This window comes from Pseudophryne corroboree, chromosome 10, assembly GCF_028390025.1.
Source record: "Pseudophryne corroboree isolate aPseCor3 chromosome 10, aPseCor3.hap2, whole genome shotgun sequence".
Classification (NCBI taxonomy): domain Eukaryota; kingdom Metazoa; phylum Chordata; class Amphibia; order Anura; family Myobatrachidae; genus Pseudophryne; species Pseudophryne corroboree.
This window is the reverse complement of record NC_086453.1, coordinates 77,179,884-77,201,679: the sequence shown is the minus strand read 5'-3', so window position 1 is coordinate 77,201,679 and position 21,796 is coordinate 77,179,884. Positions and strand designations below refer to the sequence as shown.

General features: G+C 41.9%; 1 long non-coding RNA gene and 2 pseudogenes across 2 annotated transcripts in view; all 3 read right to left on the bottom strand.

Moving 5' to 3' along the window:
• The window catches only part of LOC134965024 (uncharacterized), a 200,976-nt gene that overhangs the window by 166,953 nt on the left and 12,227 nt on the right, over positions 1-21,796 (bottom strand). Inside the window, exons 2-3 of one of the 2 annotated variants that reach the window (XR_010188270.1) lie at positions 11,362-11,484; positions 6,586-6,623 (exon numbers count right to left, since the gene is read on the bottom strand). This is a non-coding gene — a long non-coding RNA (uncharacterized LOC134965024). Of the gene's footprint in view, positions 1-6,585; positions 6,624-11,361; positions 11,485-21,796 lie in introns of those variants that run through there. The other variant, XR_010188269.1, reaches the window with a different exon arrangement.
• LOC134967206 (5S ribosomal RNA) lies at positions 14,291-14,409 on the bottom strand (annotated as a pseudogene).
• LOC134967126 (5S ribosomal RNA) lies at positions 19,380-19,498 on the bottom strand (annotated as a pseudogene).

Here is a 21,796-nt window from a genome sequence, read left to right as displayed (position 1 = left end):
ATTCCAATTATATGTGTATACATTAGACATTATATGATTCTTAGCTTGGCCAGCAAAGGTCCCTCTATTCTGGACAAACAAAAATTTCATATTGGAGGACAAGTATTTTGTTTCATTACTTTGCTCTATGAGCAATGCTCCTTGTCAGTATTATTCTTTCTGCCCATATGTGTCATTGTACTTGTGGTCTTAAGGGATGTAGTTACTGTCCCGGCGGTCGGGATCCCGGCGGTCAGAATACCGACGAGCGATGTAGTTACTATCCCGGAAAAAGCTGTTCCCTCTCTCGAGACATAATGAGGAAAAGCATGGAAATGTAGAGGTCTGACTATCATTGGTGGGTTAGTGGGTACATTCTTTATTATTACAAAAGAACTCAGTTTGCTCCCTATGTAATAATCTGCAGTATCTCTTGGATTCCTGGCAAAAAGCTTGCTCCAAAACCGAGTTTTTTATCCCCCTCACCAGTTAACATTAGAGATGTGCACTTGAAATTTTTCGGGTTTTGTGTTTTGGTTTTGGGTTCGGTTCCGCGGCCGTGTTTTGGGTTCGACCGCGTTTTGGCAAAACCTCACCGAATTTTTTTTGTCGGATTCGGGTGTGTTTTGGATTCGGGTGTTTTTTTTCAAAAAACACTAAAAAACAGCTTAAATCATAGAATTTGGGGGTCATTTTGATCCCAAAGTATTATTAACCTCAAAAACCATAATATTTCCACTCATTTTCAGTCTATTCTGAATACCTCACACCTCACAATATTATTTTTAGTCCTAAAATTTGCACCGAGGTCGCTGGATGACTAAGCTAAGCGACCCTAGTGGCCGACACAAACACCTGGCCCATCTAGGAGTGGCACTGCAGTGTCACGCAGGATGGCCCTTCCAAAAAACCCTCCCCAAACAGCACATGACGCAAAGAAAAAAAGAGGCGCAATGAGGTAGCTGTGTGAGTAAGATAAGCGACCCTAGTGGCCGACACAAACACCTGGCCCATCTAGGAGTGGCACTGCAGTGTCACGCAGGATGTCCCTTCCAAAAAACCCTCCCCAAACAGCACATGACGCAAAGAAAAATTAAAGAAAAAAGAGGTGCAAGATGGAATTGTCCTTGGGCCCTCCCACCCACCCTTATGTTGTATAAACAGGACATGCACACTTTAACCAACCTATCATTTCAGTGACAGGGTCTGCCACACGACTGTGACTGAAATGACGGGTTGGTTTGGACCCCCACCAAAAAAGAAGCAATTAATCTCTCCTTGCACAAACTGGCTCTACAGAGGCAAGATGTCCACCTCATCATCATCCTCCGATATATCACCGTGTACATCCCCCTCCTCACAGATTATCAATTCGTCCCCACTGGAATCCACCATCTCAGCTCCCTGTGTACTTTGTGGAGGCAATTGCTGCTGGTCAATGTCTCCACGGAGGAATTGATTATAATTCATTTTAATGAACATCATCTTCTCCACATTTTCTGGAAGTAACCTCGTACGCCGATTGCTGACAAGGTGAGCGGCGGCACTAAACACTCTTTCGGAGTACACACTTGTGGGAGGGCAACTTAGGTAGAATAAAGCCAGTTTGTGCAAGGGCCTCCAAATTGCCTCTTTTTCCTGCCAGTATAAGTACGGACTGTGTGACGTGCCTACTTGGATGCGGTCACTCATATAATCCTCCACCATTCTTTCAATGGGGAGAGAATCATATGCAGTGACAGTAGACGACATGTCCGTAATCGTTGACAGGTCCTTCAGTCCGGACCAGATGTCAGCATCAGCAGTCGCTCCAGACTGCCCTGCATCACCGCCAGCGGGTGGGCTCGGAATTCTGAGCCTTTTCCTCGCATCCCCAGTTGCGGGAGAATGTGAAGGAGGAGATGTTGACAGGTCGCGTTCCGCTTGACTTGACAATTTTCTCACCAGCAGGTCTTTGAACCCCAGCAGACTTGTGTCTGCCGGAAAGAGAGATCCAAGGTAGGTTTTAAATCTAGGATCGAGCACGGTGGCCAAAATGTAGTGCTCTGATTTCAACAGATTGACCACCCGTGAATCCTTGTTAAGCGAATTAAGGGCTCCATCCACAAGTCCCACATGCCTAGCGGAATCGCTCCGTGTTAGCTCCTCCTTCAATGTCTCCAGCTTCTTCTGCAAAAGACTGATGAGGGGAATGACCTGACTCAGGCTGGCAGTGTCTGAACTGACTTCACGTGTGGCAAGTTCAAAGGGCAGCAGAACCTTGCACAACGTTGAAATCATTCTCCACTGCGCTTGAGACAGGTGCATTCCACCTCCTGTATCGTGCTGAATTGTATAGGCTTGAATGGCCTTTTGCTGCTCCTCCAACCTCTGAAGCATATATAGGGTTGAATTCCACCTCGTTACCACTTCTTGCTTCAGATGATGGCAGGGCAGGTTCAGGCGTTTTTGGTGTTGCTCCAGTCTTCTGTACGTGGTGCCTGTACGCCGAAAGTGTCCCGCAATTCTTCTGGCCACCGACAGCATCTCTTGCACGCCCCTGTCGTTTTTTAAAAAATTCTGCACCACCAAATTCAAGGTATGTGCAAAACATGGGACGTGCTGGAATTTGCCCAGATTTAATGCACACACAATATTGCTGGCGTTGTCCGATGCCACAAATCCACAGGAGAGTCCAATTGGGGTAAGCCATTCCGCGATGATCTTCCTCAGTTGCCGTAAGAGGTTTTCAGCTGTGTGCGTATTCTGGAAACCGGTGATACAAAGCGTAGCCTGCCTAGGAAAGAGTTGGCGTTTGCGAGATGCTGCTACTGGTGCCGCCGCTGCTGTTCTTTCGGCGGGAGTCCATACATCTACCCAGTGGGCTGTCACAGTCATATAGTCCTGACCCTGCCCTGCTCCACTTGTCCACATGTCCGTGGTTAAGTGGACATTGGGTACAGCTGCATTTTTTAGGACACTGGTGACTCTTTTTCTGAGGTCTGTGTACATTTTCGGTATCGCCTGCCTAGAGAAATGGAACCTAGATGGTATTTGGTACCGGGGACACAGTACCTCCAACAAGTCTCTAGTTGGCTCTGCAGTAATGATGGATACCGGAACCACGTTTCTCACCACCCAGGATGCCAAGGCCTCAGTTATCCGCTTTGCAGCAGGATGACTGCTGTGATATTTCATCTTCCTCGCAAAGGACTGTTGGACAGTCAATTGCTTGGTGGAAGTAGTAAAAGTGGTCTTACGATTTCCCCTCTGGGATGACCATCGACTCCCAGCAGCAACAACAGCAGCGCCAGCAGCAGTAGGCGTTACACGCAAGGATGCATCGGAGGAATCCCAGGCAGGAGAGGAATCGTCAGAATTGCCAGTGACATGGCCTGCAGGACTATTGGCATTCCTGGGGAAGGAGGAAATTGACACTGAGGGAGTTGGTGGGGTGGTTTGCGTGAGCTTGGTTACAAGAGGAAGGGATTTACTGGTCAGTGGACTGCTTCCGCTGTCGCCCAAAGTTTTTGAACTTGTCACTGACTTATTATGAATGCGCTGCAGGTGTCGTATAAGGGAGGATGTTCCGAGGTGGTTAACGTCCTTACCCCTACTTATTACAGCTTGAAAAAAGGCAACACACGGCTTGACAAATGTTGTCCGCATTTCTGTTGAAATACTTCCACACCGAAGAGCTGATTTTTTTGGTATTTTCACCAGGCATGTCAACGGCCATATTCCTCCCACGGACAACAGGTGTCTCCCCGGGTGCCTGACTTAAACAAACCACCTCACCATCAGAATCCTCCTTGTCAATTTCCTCCCCAGCGCCAGCAACACCCATATCCTCCTCATCCTGGTGTACTTCAACACTGACATCTTCAATCTGACTATCAGGAACTGGACTGCGGGTGCTCCTTCCAGCACTTGCAGGGGGCGTGCAAATGGTGGAAGGCGCATGCTCTTCACGTCCAGTGTTGGGAAGGTCAGGCATCGCAACCGACACAATTGGACTCTCCTTGTGGATTTGGGATTTCGAAGAACGCACAGTTCTTTGCGGTGCTTTTGCCAGCTTGAGTCTTTTCATTTTTCTAGCGAGAGGCTGAGTGCTTCCATCCTCATGTGAATCTGAACCACTAGCCATGAACATAGGCCAGGGCCTCAGCCGTTCCTTGCCACTCCGTGTGGTAAATGGCATATTGGCAAGTTTACGCTTCTCCGACGACAATTTTATTTTAGATTTTGGAGTCCTTTTTTTACTGATATTTGGTGTTTTGGATTTTACATGCTCTGTACTATGACATTGGGCATCGGCCTTGGCAGACAACGTTGCTGGCATTTCATCGTCTCGGCCATGACTAGTGGCAGCAGCTTCAGCACGAGGTGGAAGTGGATCTTGATCTTTCCCTAATTTTGGAACCTCAACATTTTTGTTCTCCATATTTTAATAGGCACAACTAAAAGGCACCTCAGGTAAACAATGGAGATGGATGGATACTAGTATACTTATGGATGGACTGCCGAGTGCCGACACAGAGGTAGCAACAGCCGTGGACTAACGTACTGTGTCTGCTGATAATATAGACTGGATGATAATGAGATGAAATCAATATATATGTATATATAATATCACTAGTACTGCAGCCGGACAGGTATATATTATATATTTATTATGTAATGACTGATGACGGACCTGCTGGACACTGTCAGCTCAGCAGCACCGCAGACTGCTACAGTAAGCTACTATAGTAGTATGTATAAAGAAGAAAGAAAAAAAAAACAACCACGGGTAGGTGGTATACAATTATGGATGGACTGCCGAGTGCCGACACAGAGGTAGCTACAGCCGTGGACTAACGTACTGTGTCTGCTGATAATATAGACTGGATGATAATGAGATGAAATCAATATATATGTATATATAATATCACTAGTACTGCAGCCGGACAGGTATATATTATATATTTATTATGTAATGACTGATGACGGACCTGCTGGACACTGTCAGCTCAGCAGCACCGCAGACTGCTATAGTAAGCTACTATAGTAGTATGTATAAAGAAGAAAGAAAGAAAAAAACAACCACGGGTAGGTGGTATACAATTATGGATGGACTGCCGAGTGCCGACACAGAGGTAGCTACAGCCGTGGACTAACGTACTGTGTCTGCTGATAATATAGACTGGATGATAATGAGATGAAATCAATATATATGTATATATAATATCACTAGTACTGCGGCCGGACAGGTATATATTATATATTTATTATGTAATGACTGATGACGGACCTGCTGGACACTGTCAGCTCAGCAGCACCGCAGACTGCTACAGTAAGCTACTATAGTAGTATGTATAAAGAAGAAAGAAGAAAAAAACAACCACGGGTAGGTGGTATACAATTATGGATGGACTGCCGAGTGCCGACACAGAGGTAGCTACAGCCGTGGACTAACGTACTGTGTCTGCTGATAATATAGACTGGATGATAATGAGATGAAATCAATATATATGTATATATAATATCACTAGTACTGCAGCCGGACAGGTATATATTATATATTTATTATGTAATGACTGATGACGGACCTGCTGGACACTGTCAGCTCAGCAGCACCGCAGACTGCTACAGTAAGCTACTATAGTAGTATGTATAAAGAAGAAAGAAAAAAAAAAAACACGGGTAGGTGGCTAGGTGCTAGGTGGTATACAATATTATATATATATTATATACAATTATATATATATATATAATATATATTAAACTCATAAACTGGTGGTGATTATTAAACTGGTGGTCAGGTCACTGGTCACACTATCAGCAACTTGCAAGTAGTACTCCTGAGTCCTAAGCAGACAATCACAATATATATTATACTGGTGGTCACAGTGTGGTCACAAACAATGGCAGTGTGGCTGGCACTCTGGCAGCAAAAGTGTGCACTGTACGTTATATGTACTCCTGAGTCCTGAGTCCTGCTCTCAGACTCTAACTGCTCCCCACTGTCAGTGTCTCCCCCACAAGTCAGATAATACAGTCACACTATCTCTCTCTATCACTTCAGCAAGTACTAGTAGTAGTAGTACTCCTCCTAATGCTCCCCAAATTACTACTGTGTCTCTCTCTGTCTCACTCTCTTCTCGAATCTCTATAAACGGAGAGGACGCCAGCCACGTCCTCTCCCTATCAATCTCAATGCACGTGTGAAAATGGCGGCGACGCGCGGCTCCTTATATAGAATCCGAGTCTCGCAATAGAATCCGAGCCTCGCGAGAATCCGACAGCGGGATGATGACGTTCGGGCGCGCTCGGGTTAACCGAGCAAGGCGGGAAGATCCGAGTCGCTCGGCCCCGTGTAAAAAAAACTGAAGTTCGGGCGGGTTCGGATTCCGAGGAACCGAACCCGCTCATCTCTAGTTAACATACACTGCTGATGAAGTGCACCAGTAATATATGCTGTTCACATACTGTATATGCATTGAGATTTGACTTGGAAGGGATCCAATGAAACATCTGTGGCTTCTCTGTCCATCCATTGGCAGTAATATGAAGTACCATCACAAGATGTCATTATTTTCTAGCAATCAAAAGATTTATTTTCATTGCTTAATAAATATAACTTACCTTGCATTAACCATAGAAGGTTATCAGGATGTGAAAATCTGCAATAACCAAAGAACTGCAAGTGAAATCTGTAATTTATCAGTGGTACCCCTCTTGTTAAAAATGACAAAGCCCCAAACAAAACAGATTAAGTCAGTGGTTCTCAAACTGTGTGCCTAGGCACCCTGGGATGCCTCGGGACACATGCAAGGGTGCCCTGGGTTGGTGGTCCAAGACCAAATCAAATTATTTATGGTCAACCAGAGCTGGTGGCTGTCAATCATAAAATATGTGGACAAACAGAAGTAAATCTTGTCCCTTACCACACAATTGAACCTAAGGATTATTATTATTATTATTACTACTATTATTATTATTATTATTATTATTATTATTATTATTATCCTTTATTTATATGGCACCATAAGGGTTCCTCGGTGCCCAATTACAGGGTACATAAGCAAATAATCAAAACAGGAAAGCAGTGACTTACAGTTGAAGACAATATAGGACAAGTACAGGGTAACTAAACATAACTACATTGGCAGATGACACTGAGTATCAGGGTGCCCTAAAACTGCAGGATTTGGGACAGTTGAGGATTATTACAGTGAGAGCTTACATTCTAAAGGGGAGGGGCAGACAGACAGGGATGACACAGATTTGGTAGACCGAGCGTGGAACAGAGCATTAGGATGAGATTTGGCTGGATTTGGTAAAGAAGTGGGTCTTAAGAGTCTGTTTGAAGTTCTGCAGAGAAGTGGAGAGTCTGAGGGGGATAGGTACAGAATTCCAGAGTAAGGGAGCAGCATGTGAAAAATCTTTGAGATAGGAGTGGGGGGAAGTAACCAGAAGACAGGAGAGTCAGCGTGTATTAGCAGAGCAAAGAGGATGGGTGGGAGTGTAAAGGGAGATAAGGTCAGAGATGTAAATGGGAGAGGAGTGGGTGAGTGCTTTGTAAGTGAGTGTGAGAAGTTTGAATTGGATTCTGAAAGGGAAGGGAAGCCAGTGAAGGGCTTGTAGGAGAAAGGAGGCTGACGTAGTGCGTTTGGTGAGAAAGATGAGCTGGGCTGCAGCACTGAGGAAAGATTGAAGTGGAGAGAGGTAATTGTCAGGGATGCCTCTTAGGAGGAGCTTGCAGTAGTCCAGTCTGGAAATGATCAGTGAGTGAGTAATGGTCTTGGTGGCATCCTGGGTGAGAAAGGGTTTAATCCTGGAAATATTTTTGAGATGAAAATGACAGGTTTGTGAGATGAGCTGAATGTGTGGTTTGATGGAGAGGGAGGAGTAAAGGATTATGCAAAGACAGCGTACTTAGGAGCTAGAGGAGATAGTCATGCCATTAATAGATAATGAAATTGGGGGAGGTGAGGTTGTGCGGGAGGGTGGGAAGATGATCAGCTCAGTCTTGGACATGTTGAGTTTAAAAAAGCACTGGGACATCCAGGAAGAGATAGCAGAGAGACAGTTGGAGGTATGAGTGAGGAGAGTTGGGGAGAGACCAGGGGAGGAAAGGTATATCAGTGTCATAAGCACAGAGGTGATATTGGAAGTTATAAGAACTAGTGAGTTCACCTAAAGAGGATGTATAGAGAGAGAAAAGGAGAGGACTAAGAACAGAACCTTGGGGGACACCAATAGTTAGTGGAAGTGGGGGGGAGGTAGCTTCATGAGAGGAGACAAAGAAGGAACATCAGAGAGGGCAGTATCACGCAGACCAAGGGAGTGAAGGATTTGCAGAAGGAGAGGTTGGTCCACAGTGTCAAAATTAGCAGAGATGTCAAGAAGAATAAGCAGAGAGTAGTGGCCCTTAGATTTGGCTGCATGGAGGTCATTGCAGACTTTTGTGAGGGCAGTTTTAGTGTAGTGGAGAGAACGGAAACCAGACTGAACAGGTCAAGCAGTGAGTGGGAGGAAAGAAAGGCAATGAGGTGGTTATAGACAATATGCTCAAGGGGTTTGGAGGCAAAATGGAGGAGAGAGATTGGTTGGTAGTTGAAGACAGTGTTTGGATCAAAGGTAGGTTTTTTAAGAATAGGGGAGACAAGAGCATGCTTGATGGCAGAGGGGACAGTGCCTGATGAGAGGGAGAGATTGAGAAGGTGGGCAAGATGGGAACAGGCAGAAGGAGAACGGTAGAGGAGAAGGTGGGAGGGGATAGGGTCAAGTGGGGAGGTGGTGGTGGTGGGGGAGGAATAGATGAGGGCCATGACTTCCTCACCAGATACATGGGAGAAATATGTCAGAGTTGGTGAAAGGGAAGGGGAGGGTGGTGGCTGGTTGTTGGTCTGGTGGGATCTGATGTCCTGATGTATGGAGTCAATCTTGGATGTAAAATAAGTGTCAAAGTCAAGAGCAGACAATGAGGATGTGAGAGGAAGTGGTGTTGGGAAGAGGAGGGAGTTGACAGTGGCAAAGAGGTGCTGGGGGGTTGGAAGACTGGAAGGAGATGAGAATTTTGAAGTATGACTGCTTAGCGAGGGAAAGGGCAGCACTGAAGGACGAGAGCATAAGTTTGTAATTGAGGAAGTCTGCCTTAGAGCGTGATTTCCTCCAGTGTCGCTCTGCAGTACGTGAACATTTTTGAAGATATCTGGTGCATTTGGTGTGCCACGGTTGAGGTGTTGACTTGTGAGAGTGAATGGTGGTCGGTGGAGTAACAGAGTTATTTAAGAGCAGAAGTAAATGGCTTGTTCAGGGCATGAGCAAAGGTGCCCATACACCTAAATATTTATCTTCCAATCTGGCTGGTTGGAATGAAAATCTGGTAATGGATGGGAGCAAATTAAATGTATGGCAGAAAATGACAGTTGACCATTTCAAATGGTCAACTGTCATTTGCTCCCATCCATTACCAGATTTTCATTCCAACCAGCCAAATTGGAAAATAAATCTTTAGGTGCATGGGCACCTAAGGACAGTGTAGGAGAGAGAAGCGAGTCAAGCAGGAAGGACAGGGAAGTGGGGTTGATAGCCTCAATGTTACGTTTAGTGATGGTAGCCTTAGGAGGTAGCAGAGAGAGATCAGTTAAGAAGAGCAGATGGTGGTCCGAGAGGGGAAATGGGGAGTTGGAGAAATCAGAAATATTACAATGTTGAGTTAAGACCATATCCAGTAATCTCCCATTCACATGGGCGGGTGAGGAGGTCCACTGGGAAATAAGTTAATGAGTTTAGTGGCAGGGGATTTTGTGGGGATATCGATTGGGATGTTGAAATCACCTAAGTTAATGGAGGGAATGTCAGAAGAGAGGAATTGAGGAAGCCAGGAAGCAAAGTTGTCAAGGAATTTGGAGGAAATGCCAGGGGGACTGTAAATGACAGCTACTCTAAGATGAACAGGGTGGAAGAGGCGGATAGCATGGACCTCAAGTGTAGCGAATGTAAGGGACAGTACTGGAGGTATGAGTAGCTGGTTGGTAGGGGTAGCTAGAGGGTAGTAGGACCCCAACACCACTGCCGTGGCGACCCCCAGGTCAGGATGTGTGTGAAAATGTTAGGCCCCCAGCATAGAGATCAGAATGAGAAGTGGTGTGAGAGGGGGTAATCCAAGTTTCTGTAATGGCAAGGAGATGCGGGGAGTTGGAGATAAAAAGGTCATATGTGGGGACCATTTTATTACAAACAGATCTGGTATTGCATAAGGCACAGGATAGGGGGGGTGAGTTTGTGGGAGAGATGCAAATGAGATTATCAGGGTTACTGTAGCGTTGATTTGAGATTGTTTTGGATGGCAGGGATAAAACGGGCATAGTGTTTGTGCGGGTTTCTATGTTAGGAGGGGAAACTGCAGGAGGAGGCAGACAGGGAGTGCAATGTGATGCAAATCGGGTTGAGGTGAAGCGACAGAGAAAGCAGGGTGGGAACTGGGCTGAGTGGTGCGGTAGTAGGACCATGTTGGGGCAGAAGTGACTGAAAGTAGGGTGGCAGAAAGGGAAGCATGGTAGGGAAGTAGAGGGGTGGATGGGATACAGAGGAGGGGAGAGAGTAGAAGATGTGGGAGACTAGAGGAGAAGGATAGAGGTGAGAGGAAAGGGTAAAATAAAGAATTAGGTACACAAGGAGTAACAGAGAGGGGTGATGAAAATCTGGGCATATTGTAGTATGGATGTCATCCATAGTATAGGATGACATATAAACACAATTTACTTAATTTAATATTTCTCTCTGATTTTCTCAATAAGAAACTTTTGTCCTAAGGGTGCCGTGAAACAAATTCTGATACTGTAGGGTGCCGTGATTCAAAAAGGTTTGGGATCCACTCAGTAGCGCATGCAGGGGGGGTTTCCAAGTACCTGGAACCCCCCCCCCCCACTTGCTATGAGCAAAATGTTTTATTACTGAGAAGGTGACAGCATTAGAAAGCTAAAGCACGGTAGCTCACTGCAGTGCATAACGAAAGTCCGGGGGGAGCTGCTGTCTGTGGAAGCTCAGCCACTGCAGCTCCCTCCCTCCAAACAGAACTCCCACTCCCAGCCCCTGGCGGTATGGGTAATGGGTATACCACCATAAATGTATCAATTTATACTGTATGATTGATATTTTTGTGTGTGTGTATGTGTATGTGCATGTGTATTTATGTATATATATATATATATATATATGTACGTATATATATATGTGTGTATGTATGTATAAATATATATATATATATATATATATTGAACAAGAAGAGTGGCACTCACACGGACTTCTAATTTCTTTAAATGAATGGGCGCAGTACGCCTCGGCTGGTTAACGTTTCAGTTTTATTTATAAAACTTTCGTCAGAACAAAGAACAATGCAAAACAGCTTACCTTTATACCATAAGAGACCCGTGAAGACACCCACATGGAAACAGAAACCGCTGGACGCAGGGTCGGTGATGTCACGCTCCCGCGACGTGCGCTCATGTGCGCCTGTGCCGAACCCTCCGTTACCTAGCAACATACAAAACACTATGTGAAAACAACCGTCACCATGACTACAGGCAGCCTATCAGTGGGCTGCAAACTTGTAATAAGCACAGTGTGAAGTCACCTGCATTATTCAGCATAGATAACCAAACATTTAAAATACGATAGAGGACTAGAAATTAAATAAAACAATTAAAATTCAATTGTTCATTCAATCCTCTTGGGGCCAAGGTGTCCAATGAGTGGATCCATCGCGCCTCTAATTGCAGAAGTCTCTTGCCTCTATCACCTCCTCTAACATTTGGGGGGACATGATCTATAAGCTTATAGCGCAAAGTGGCTAAACTGTGTCGATGTAACTTAAAGTGCCGGGCCACTGGCTGTTCGGAATCTGAGCCCTCCAATGCATGTCTAATCGACATTCTGTGTGTCGCCATTCTTTCTCGCAAAGTACATGTGGTTTTGCCAATATACATGAGCCCACACGGGCAGCGTATAAAGTATATGACGAACTTGCTGGTACAGGTCAGTATATGCTTAATGTCGATTTTCTTGCCAGTATGCGGGTGATTGAAGGTATTCCCAGGTTCCAGATAGCTACAGGTTGTACAGCCTGTACATTTGTAGCAGCCTGGCTTACGTGAGAGGAAGTTCAATTTTGAAGGCAATTGGAGGTGAGAAATATCATTAATAACAAGAAGATCTTTAAGATTCTTACTTCTAGAAAAGCATGGCATAATTTTATGATCCTTGAATCCCTTCAGTTCCGGATCTAGAGTTACAATCGGCCACAAATCTTTAGCCGTTTTTACCATGAATCCAGCCTGTTGTTAAATCGCGATTCTCTATTTTTTGCATTGTATGACTTCTTGTTCTGTAATAAACCCCAAAATCTTTTTAAGATAATTCCGCAGTCTATTGAATTTACTGCCACCAGTGGTCGCTTAGATCTTACCTATTTCTTCCAACCTCTTTTCTGCACCCTGCACTCGTACTAGTGCAGGATCTATGTAAGAGTTAGCGGACGCCCTTATACCTCAGGGAGTGGCACACAGGGACTGTTAGTCTGGGGGTCACCAGCTGACATATTGTGAAAACTCATCTACTTAAATATTGGCGCTGTTGGTCTGCCCCATATACACAAATATATATATATATATATATATATATATGAGCAGTGGGGGTACGGCGCCACAGGTGGATGTGAGCAGATAGAATAATATAGTGAAATACTTTAATAAAAGACACTCCTTTATAGATATAAGGTGTCAGCTAGCCCCTAAATATTAGGCAGGGATAAGCTGCCTTTGGAGTTTAAAATTTGGAAAGGGGGGGATAGGTGTATCTGCGACTAGCAGTGTCTAATATATTAATAAAAAATGAAGAATATTATGATACGGTTTATATAAAGATAACACAATATTTATTTATACAATTTAAGACATGATGTTGGATTAAAAGTATATGGAGAGTAAAAGCCTAAAAAATTTTTTTTATAAAAATTACAAGGTACAAAAAAGAAAAAAATGACTGAAATGACTGAATGGCTATGTGCAATTTAGCTAGAACCCAGGATAAAAAAAAAAATTCATTAATCTAAAACCTATAATATAAAACTGATATATATATTTTAGAGATAAGAGAGTAGTGCTTATCTTTAGAGATGGAGAGTCAGTAGAGGTACACCCAACGCGTTTCGTCCTTAAGACTTCATCAAGGGGTGAGGGACTAATGTGCAAACACTCTTATTTATAGCAGCCATAATTAAAAATAATTGGCTATGACATCACTTCCTGTTGGAAAACACCTTCAGTGTTTTCTCACAAAATTCAATATCAATGTATATAGGGGATGTGGCTAATCCTAGCAGGCTCAAATATAGTTTTATCTAACCAAAACGAGATCTGTAAGCAAAGAAAAACATCCATAAACATAATACATCAATTACGGACACTTTTCGCGTCATTTCCGCCCCACTTCCTGTGTCCGTAAACTCGTATTGCGCATGCGCAGCACACGCGACTTCCGGAAAGTGTTTTTAACTTTGTCAATGCCTCGCCCTTCTTCCGGTTTGGCGTACGAGTTCTTCCGCCCTTCTTCCGGATGGGCGGGTACTTCACAGCTTCTATGGAGATCGTGGACTGAAATATAGATGCGGCAGCCATCTTTGAGTTGGTTTTTATATATGATTTCAGCATGCACCGCGGCCATCTTTGAGGAGCCCATAGAATGCAGACATATCCTTGTATTAAGGAGCAGTGGCAGCTCGAGATAAATAAGACAAATGTCAATGTTAGTTTGTTATTATTGTAATAAACGTATTTACGAGTTATATTACTTCAGAGAGGCTGATATATATGCATTTAGATTGTATATATGAAGTGAATAAAGCTGCCTGGCTTTTTATCTATATAAACCGATTATATCACAGATTTTGCATATTAATAATAGAGAAATCCATATATTAGATAGATGTGCCCAGAGAATATTATGCAGCCCTAGTAAAGAGCCAGGAGATATTTAGATGAAATATGAGTGAATAATGGAATAAATTTAGAGTGGTGACCCTTAGTTAATAGTGCATGAGTGCTAGATTGAGGTGGGAAGTATAATAAGATTAATATGGGATGTGAGTAACAAATCGTTCAGGATAGACAATATAGTATACATTTTCGTGGATATAGTGAGAAAGTAATTATGTATATATATGCTACTAAACAATATACATAGTTAAAAGAGTACGGATATTAAATAATATGTGTGCCAGAAGAGAGTTGGCTAAGTGTCAATATTCTCTACTTTATTACCGTTACGAGTCTACTGGTCTACCCTTATACAGTACCCAATCTTCTCAAGTGGTTCCCCACTTGGTACTGGTTGGGCCCAACACTGCTTAGCTTCCAAGATCGGGCGAGATTGGGCATGTGCCAGTGCGGTGTGACTGTATTTTTTGGCGAAATGACTTACTCACACCGTAACAGGTTTTTATTAGGAATATTTGACATTCTACAGTTATAAGGTGCAAAGTGCTAGAAAAGAAATAAATATACAAATCCAAATATGATTGATGCTTCTGTCAGAGAAAGGGTGCAATTTCGTATCCCTCGTTGAAGCCCAGGGGGTGTGTGGTTTTTAGCTGGAATATCCAAAACATTTCTCTCTGGGAGAGCTTCTTGGCCAGGTCTCCTCCCCTGTCACCGCTGGTTACGTGTTCAATGGCTTTGAAGGACATCTCTTCTGGGTTGGAGTTATGTTCCAGTTTAAAATGTCTATATAGCAGATGAGTCTCCAGTTTATTTTTGATACTTCTAACGTGTTCTTGTATCCTAATTTTGAGAGGTCTTTTTGTCTTGCCCACGTATTTCTTGTGGCAGGTACATTCAATTAGGTATATAACTGATGTGATGTTGCAGTTCATAAATTTCTTAATTTTGAACTCCTGGGTGTCATCCGTAGTACTAAAGGTTTTTCTGTTGGGATTGAGGTACTTGCAAATGTTGCAATGTCCACATTTATACGATCCAGTACATTTGGGTAGAAGATGCTTGTTACCTTCAGATGGCAGTTCTCGTAGCATACTAGGTGCAAGGATTTCTTTAAGGTTTCTTGGTTTCCGAAATACGAGTTCTGGTTGAGTTGGAAGATTTCCCTTAAGGACTGGGTCCATAAGAAGTATGGGCCAATGGTTTCTTAATGATGTCCTGATGGTTTGTTCGTGGTTGCTGTAGGTTGTTATAAATGAGACCGCCTCTTTTTTCTCTGTCTTATCTTTGTATATTAGCAGGTTATCTCTCTCCAAATTTCTTGTCTTAGTAACTGCTTTGTCCAAGATTGCTTTGGGGTAGCTCTTCTCCTCAAACCTTTTTCTGTATATTCCTAGTTGTTCCTCACAGTCTTTAGTTTGATTACAATTCCTCTTGATTCGGTGAAATTGGGAGTACGGTATATTGTCTTTCCATTTTTTTGAGTGATTGCTCTTATAATGTAAATAACTGTTCTTATCCACTGATTTAATATAATTTTTAGTGGAAACCGTACCTTGTTCTCCAGTCAGAATCAAGTCCAAGAATTCGATAGAGGTTTTATTCAGATTACAAGTAAATGAAAGGTTAAAATCGTTGGTTTGTAAAAGTTTAAAAAAGTCCATGAATGATTCTGTACTCCCATCCCATATAATCAGGATATCATCAATGTACCTCCTGTACATGATGATTGATTCCTTAAAGTGCTGTGTGGCGTAAACGTGCTTTTCCTCCCACTGACCCATGAACAAATTCGCGAAGCTCGGTGCAAAAATAGTACCCATGGCGATGCCGCATTGTTGTAGATAAAATTTATCTAAAAATGTAAAATAATTATGGGTTAAAATAAATTCCATTAGGTCGCAGATGAATTTCTTGTGGTGATCTGTGAGGGAGTCATCTTGGTTTAGGTACTCTCTGCTTGCATCAATTCCTTTTTTATGTTCTATACGAGTGTACAATGATTGTACGTCGATGGTCACCCATAAATATGATTCCTTCCATACCACGTTTTTCATTTCGTTCAGTACCATGGTAGTGTCTTTAAGAAAGGATGGAAGTTTCTTAACATATGGATTCAAAAATATGTCCACATATTTAGACAGACTGGACGTGAGAGAGTCTATCCCTGTGACTATCGGTCTTCCCGGTGGATTGGACAGGTCCTTGTGGATCTTTGGTAAAAAATAAAAGATGGGGGTCGTGGGGTTGGATGACATTAAATAGGAGAATTCATCTTTAGTGATAATGTCATTTCTCAGGCCTTGTAGTAGTAGTGATCTCAGTTCTTCCACATATGAATCTTTGGGGTCATCTGGCAGCACTCTATAGGAGTGGGAATCTCCTAAGAGTCTTTGTGCTTTCTTGACGTATTTGTCACGATCCAGGATCACCAACCCCCCCCCCTTTGTCAGCCGGTTTTATTACAATCTGTTTATTTTTCTGAAGTTTTTTGAGGGCTTCTATTTCTCTGTTATGCAAGTTTTTGTTTGTAGCTGGTGTGAGTTCTGTTTCACAGAGGTCTTTCTTTACTAGATCATAGAAAATGCTCAAATTGTTCCCTTTAGATTCTATTGGGTAATATTTACTTTTTGGTTTGAGTCCAGACTTCGACCTCTCTTCATAGTTTGATATAATGGCATTATCTTTCTTCATGAAATGTCTTTTGAGCGTCAGTTTTCGCACAAATTTATTTAGGTCTATGAAAGTATCAAACTTATTCAGCCCTTCAGAAGGTGCAAATGATAGTCCTTTGCTTAAGAGGGTTCGTTCTGGGTCAGTCAGGATATGGGAGGATAGGTTGAAGATTCCTTTATCTGTTATATTCACAGGTTTCTTTTCTTTGATTCTTTCCCTCCTGCCGCCCCGTTTTCCTCTACTTCTATAAATCTTCTTTTTAGAGGGGAAGCGTGTTTGACATCCTCGCAAATCGTACTTCTTGGAGGATTCTTCGGTCTTGCTCCTTGTCTTACAGATAAAAAATCCTGTTCATTATTTGATTTGAGTCGGTTTAATGCAGTAAATCTGTTCGTGGTTCTTACATATGATGTTGATGTTGATTCGTCTCTCCATACTGGTCTCGTCTTAATTGGCAGGGTTTTCCATTGATATCTTTGGTCCGTTTTCTTAGGTTTATCAAATGTTGTAAACCTACTCCAATTCTTAGTGTTTCCTTGTTCATAGTCCTTTTTATCTCTGAGAAATTTTTTCTCTTTTCCTCGTATGACTTCCTCTTCAATACGTTCCAGTTTTTTGTTAAGAACGGTTTCATTGACACGATAATCTTCTTTGTTTTTGAAGGGTTCTAGCTCTGCTTCTTTGTCTTTAATCTCTTTATCAAGTGCCAATGCACTTCTTTTTCTTTCATTGATTAGAAGTTTCATTAAATTAATAGAACATGTATGTAGGATAGAATCCCATTTCTCAATAAATTCAGGTTCAGTATTTCCAAGGGTAGGTTGTTTCAATATTCTTAGTCCCCTTGGTATCCTGTCCACTTCGATATAGTGCTCCAATCCTTTAATATCCCACCATGTCTTTATTTCTTTTGCTAGTAACCGTTCCATTCCCCAGAATAAGTCATCCAGGTCACCAGATGGGGGTGTGGTGCTGGTCAGGGTTTCTTCATTAAAAATCTTTTGGCACCAGTCATTCCGTTTATTGGTGCGTTCATTAATCCTGAACATGTTGTGAATCTACACGCAAACACCAGGCTGCCTTACAAGTCTTATCAATTAGTTTGAGCAGTGGGGGTTCGGCGCCACAGGTGGATGTGAGCAGATAGAATAATATAGTGAAATACTTTAATAAAAGACACTCCTTTATAGATATAAGGTGTCAGCTAGCCCCTAAATATTAGGCAGGGATAAGCTGCCTTTGGAGTTTAAAATTTGGAAAGGGGGGGATAGGGGTATCTGCGACTAGCAGTGTCTAATATATTAATAAAAAAAGAAGAATATTATGATACGGTTTATATAAAGATAACACAATATTTATTTATACAATTTAAGACATGATGTTGGATTAAAAGTATATGGAGAGTAAAAGCCTAAAAAATTTTTTTTATAAAAATTACAAGGTACAAAAAAGAAAAAAATGACTGAAATGACTGAATGGCTATGTGCAATTTAGCTAGAACCCAGGATAAAAAAAAAATTCATTAATCTAAAACCTATAATATAAAACTGATATATATATTTTAGAGATAAGAGAGTAGTGCTTATCTTTAGAGATGGAGAGTCAGTAGAGGTACACCAACGCGTTTCGTCCTTAAGACTTCATCAAGGGGTGAGGGACTAATGTGCAAACACTCTTATTTATAGCAGCCATGATTAAAAATAATTGGCTATGACATCACTTCCTGTTGGAAAACACCTTCAGTGTTTTCTCACAAAATTCAATATCAATGTATATAGGGGATGTGGCTAATCCTAGCAGGCTCAAATATAGTTTTATCTAACCAAAACGAGATCTGTAAGCAAAGAAAAACATCCATAAACATAATACATCAATTACGGACGCTTTTCGCGTCATTTCCGCCCCACTTCCTGTGTCCGTAAACTCGTATTGCGCATGCGCAGCACACGCGACTTCCGGAAAGTGTTTTTAACTTTGTCAATGCCTCGCCCTTCTTCCGGTTTGGCGTACGAGTTCTTCCGCCCTTCTTCCGGATGGGCGGGTACTTCACAGCTTCTATGGAGATCGTGGACTGAAATATAGATGCGGCAGCCATCTTTGAGTTGGTTTTTAGATATGATTTCAGCATGCACCGCGGCCATCTTTGAGGAGCCCATAGAATGCAGACATATCCTTGTATTAAGGAGCAGTGGCAGCTCGAGATAAATAAGACAAATGTCAATGTTAGTTTGTTATTATTGTAATAAACGTATTTACGAGTTATATTACTTCAGAGAGGCTGATATATATGCATTTAGATTGTATATATGAAGTGAATAAAGCTGCCTGGCTTTTTATCTATATAAACCGATTATATCACAGATTTTGCATATTAATAATAGAGAAATCCATATATTAGATAGATGTGCCCAGAGAATATTATGCAGCCCTAGTAAAGAGCCAGGAGATATTTAGATGAAATATGAGTGAATAATGGAATAAATTTAGAGTGGTGACCCTTAGTTAATAGTGCATGAGTGCTAGATTGAGGTGGGAAGTATAATAAGATTAATATGGGATGTGAGTAACAAATGGTTCAGGATAGACAATATGGTATACATTTTCGTGGATATAGTGAGAAAGTAATTATGTATATATATGCTACTAAACAATACACATAGTTAAAAGAGTACGGATATTAAATAATATGTGTGCCAGAAGAGAGTTGGCTAAGTGTCAATATTCTCTACTTTATTACCGTTACGAGTCTACTGGTCTACCCTTATACAGTACCCAATCTTCTCAAGTGGTTCCCCACTTGGTACTGGTTGGGCCCAACACTGCTTAGCTTCCAAGATCGGGCGAGATTGGGCGTGTGCCAGTGCGGTGTGACTGTATTTTTTGGCGAAATGACTTACTCACACCGTAACAGGTTTTTATTAGGAATATTTGACATTCTACAGTTATAAGGTGCAAAGTGCTAGAAAAGAAATAAATATACAAATCCAAATATAATTGATGCTTCTGTCAGAGAAAGGGTGCAATTTCGTATCCCTCGTTGAAGCCCAGGGGGTGTGTGGTTTTTAGCTGGAATATCCAAAACATTTCTCTCTGGGAGAGCTTCTTGGCCAGGTCTCCTCCCCTGTCACCGCTGGTTACGTGTTCAATGGCTTTGAAGGACATCTCTTCTGGGTTGGAGTTATGTTCCAGTTTAAAATGTCTATATAGCAGATGAGTCTCCAGTTTATTTTTGATACTTCTAACGTGTTCTTGTATCCTAATTTTGGGAGGTCTTTTTGTCTTGCCCACGTATTTCTTGTGGCAGGTACAATCAATTAGGTATATAACTGATGTGATGTTGCAGTTCATCCGTCCGGAAGAAGGGCGGAAGAACTCGTACGCCAAACCGGAAGAAGGGCGAGGCATTGACAAAGTTAAAAACACTTTCCGGAAGTCGCGTGTGCTGCGCATGCGCAATACGAGTTTACGGACACAGGAAGTGGGGCGGAAATGACGCGAAAAGCGTCCGTAATTGATGTATTATGTTTATGGATGTTTTTCTTTGCTTACAGATCTCGTTTTGGTTAGATAAAACTATATTTGAGCCTGCTAGGATTAGCCACATCCCCTATATACATTGATATTGAATTTTGTGAGAAAACACTGAAGGTGTTTTCCAACAGGAAGTGATGTCATAGCCAATTATTTTTAATCATGGCTGCTATAAATAAGAGTGTTTGCACATTAGTCCCTCACCCCTTGATGAAGTCTTAAGGACGAAACGCGTTGGGTGTACCTCTACTGACTCTCCATCTCTAAAGATAAGCACTACTCTCTTATCTCTAAAATATATATATCAGTTTTATATTATAGGTTTTAGATTAATTAATTTTTTTTTTTATCCTAGGTTCTAGCTAAATTGCACATAGCCATTCAGTCATTTCAGTCATTTTTTTCTTTTTTGTACCTTGTAATTTTTATAAAAAAATTTTTTTAGGCTTTTACTCTCCATATACTTTTAATCCAACATCATATCTTAAATTGTATAAATAAATATTGTGTTATCTTTATATAAACCGTATCATAATATTCTTCATTTTTTATTAATATATTAGACACTGCTAGTCGCAGATACCCCTATCCCCCCCTTTCCAAATTTTAAACTCCAAAGGCAGCTTATCCCTGCCTAATATTTAGGGGCTAGCTGACACCTTATATCTATAAAGGAGTGTCTTTTATTAAAGTATTTCACTATATTATTCTATCTGCTCACATCCACCTGTGGCGCCGTACCCCCACTGCTCAAACTAATTGATAAGACTTGTAAGGCAGCCTGGTGTTTGCGTGTAGATTCACAACATGTTCAGGATTAATGAACGCACCAATAAACGGAATGACTGGTGCCAAAAGATTTTTAATGAAGAAACCCTGACCAGCACCACACCCCCATCTGGTGACCTGGATGACTTATTCTGGGGAATGGAACGGTTACTAGCAAAAGAAATAAAGACATGGTGGGATATTAAAGGATTGGAGCACTATATCGAAGTGGACAGGATACCAAGGGGACTAAGAATATTGAAACAACCTACCCTTGGAAATACTGAACCTGAATTTATTGAGAAATGGGATTCTATCCTACATACATGTTCTATTAATTTAATGAAACTTCTAATCAATGAAAGAAAAAGAAGTGCATTGGCACTTGATAAAGAGATTATAGACAAAGAAGCAGAGCTAGAACCCTTCAAAAACAAAGAAGATTATCGTGTCAATGAAACCGTTCTTAACAAAAAACTGGAACGTATTGAAGAGGAAGTCATACGAGGAAAAGAGAAAAAATTTCTCAGAGATAAAAAGGACTATGAACAAGGAAACACTAAGAATTGGAGTAGGTTTACAACATTTGATAAACCTAAGAAAACGGACCAAAGATATCAATGGAAAACCCTGCCAATTAAGACGAGACCAGTATGGAGAGACGAATCACCATCAACATCATATGTAAGAACCACGAACAGATTTACTGCATTAAACCGACTCAAATCAAATAATGAACAGGATTTTTTATCTGTAAGACAAGGAGCAAGACCGAAGAATCCTCCAAGAAGTACGATTTGCGAGGATGTCAAACACGCTTCCCCTCTAAAAAGAAGATTTATAGAAGTAGAGGAAAACGGGGCGGCAGGAGGGAAAGA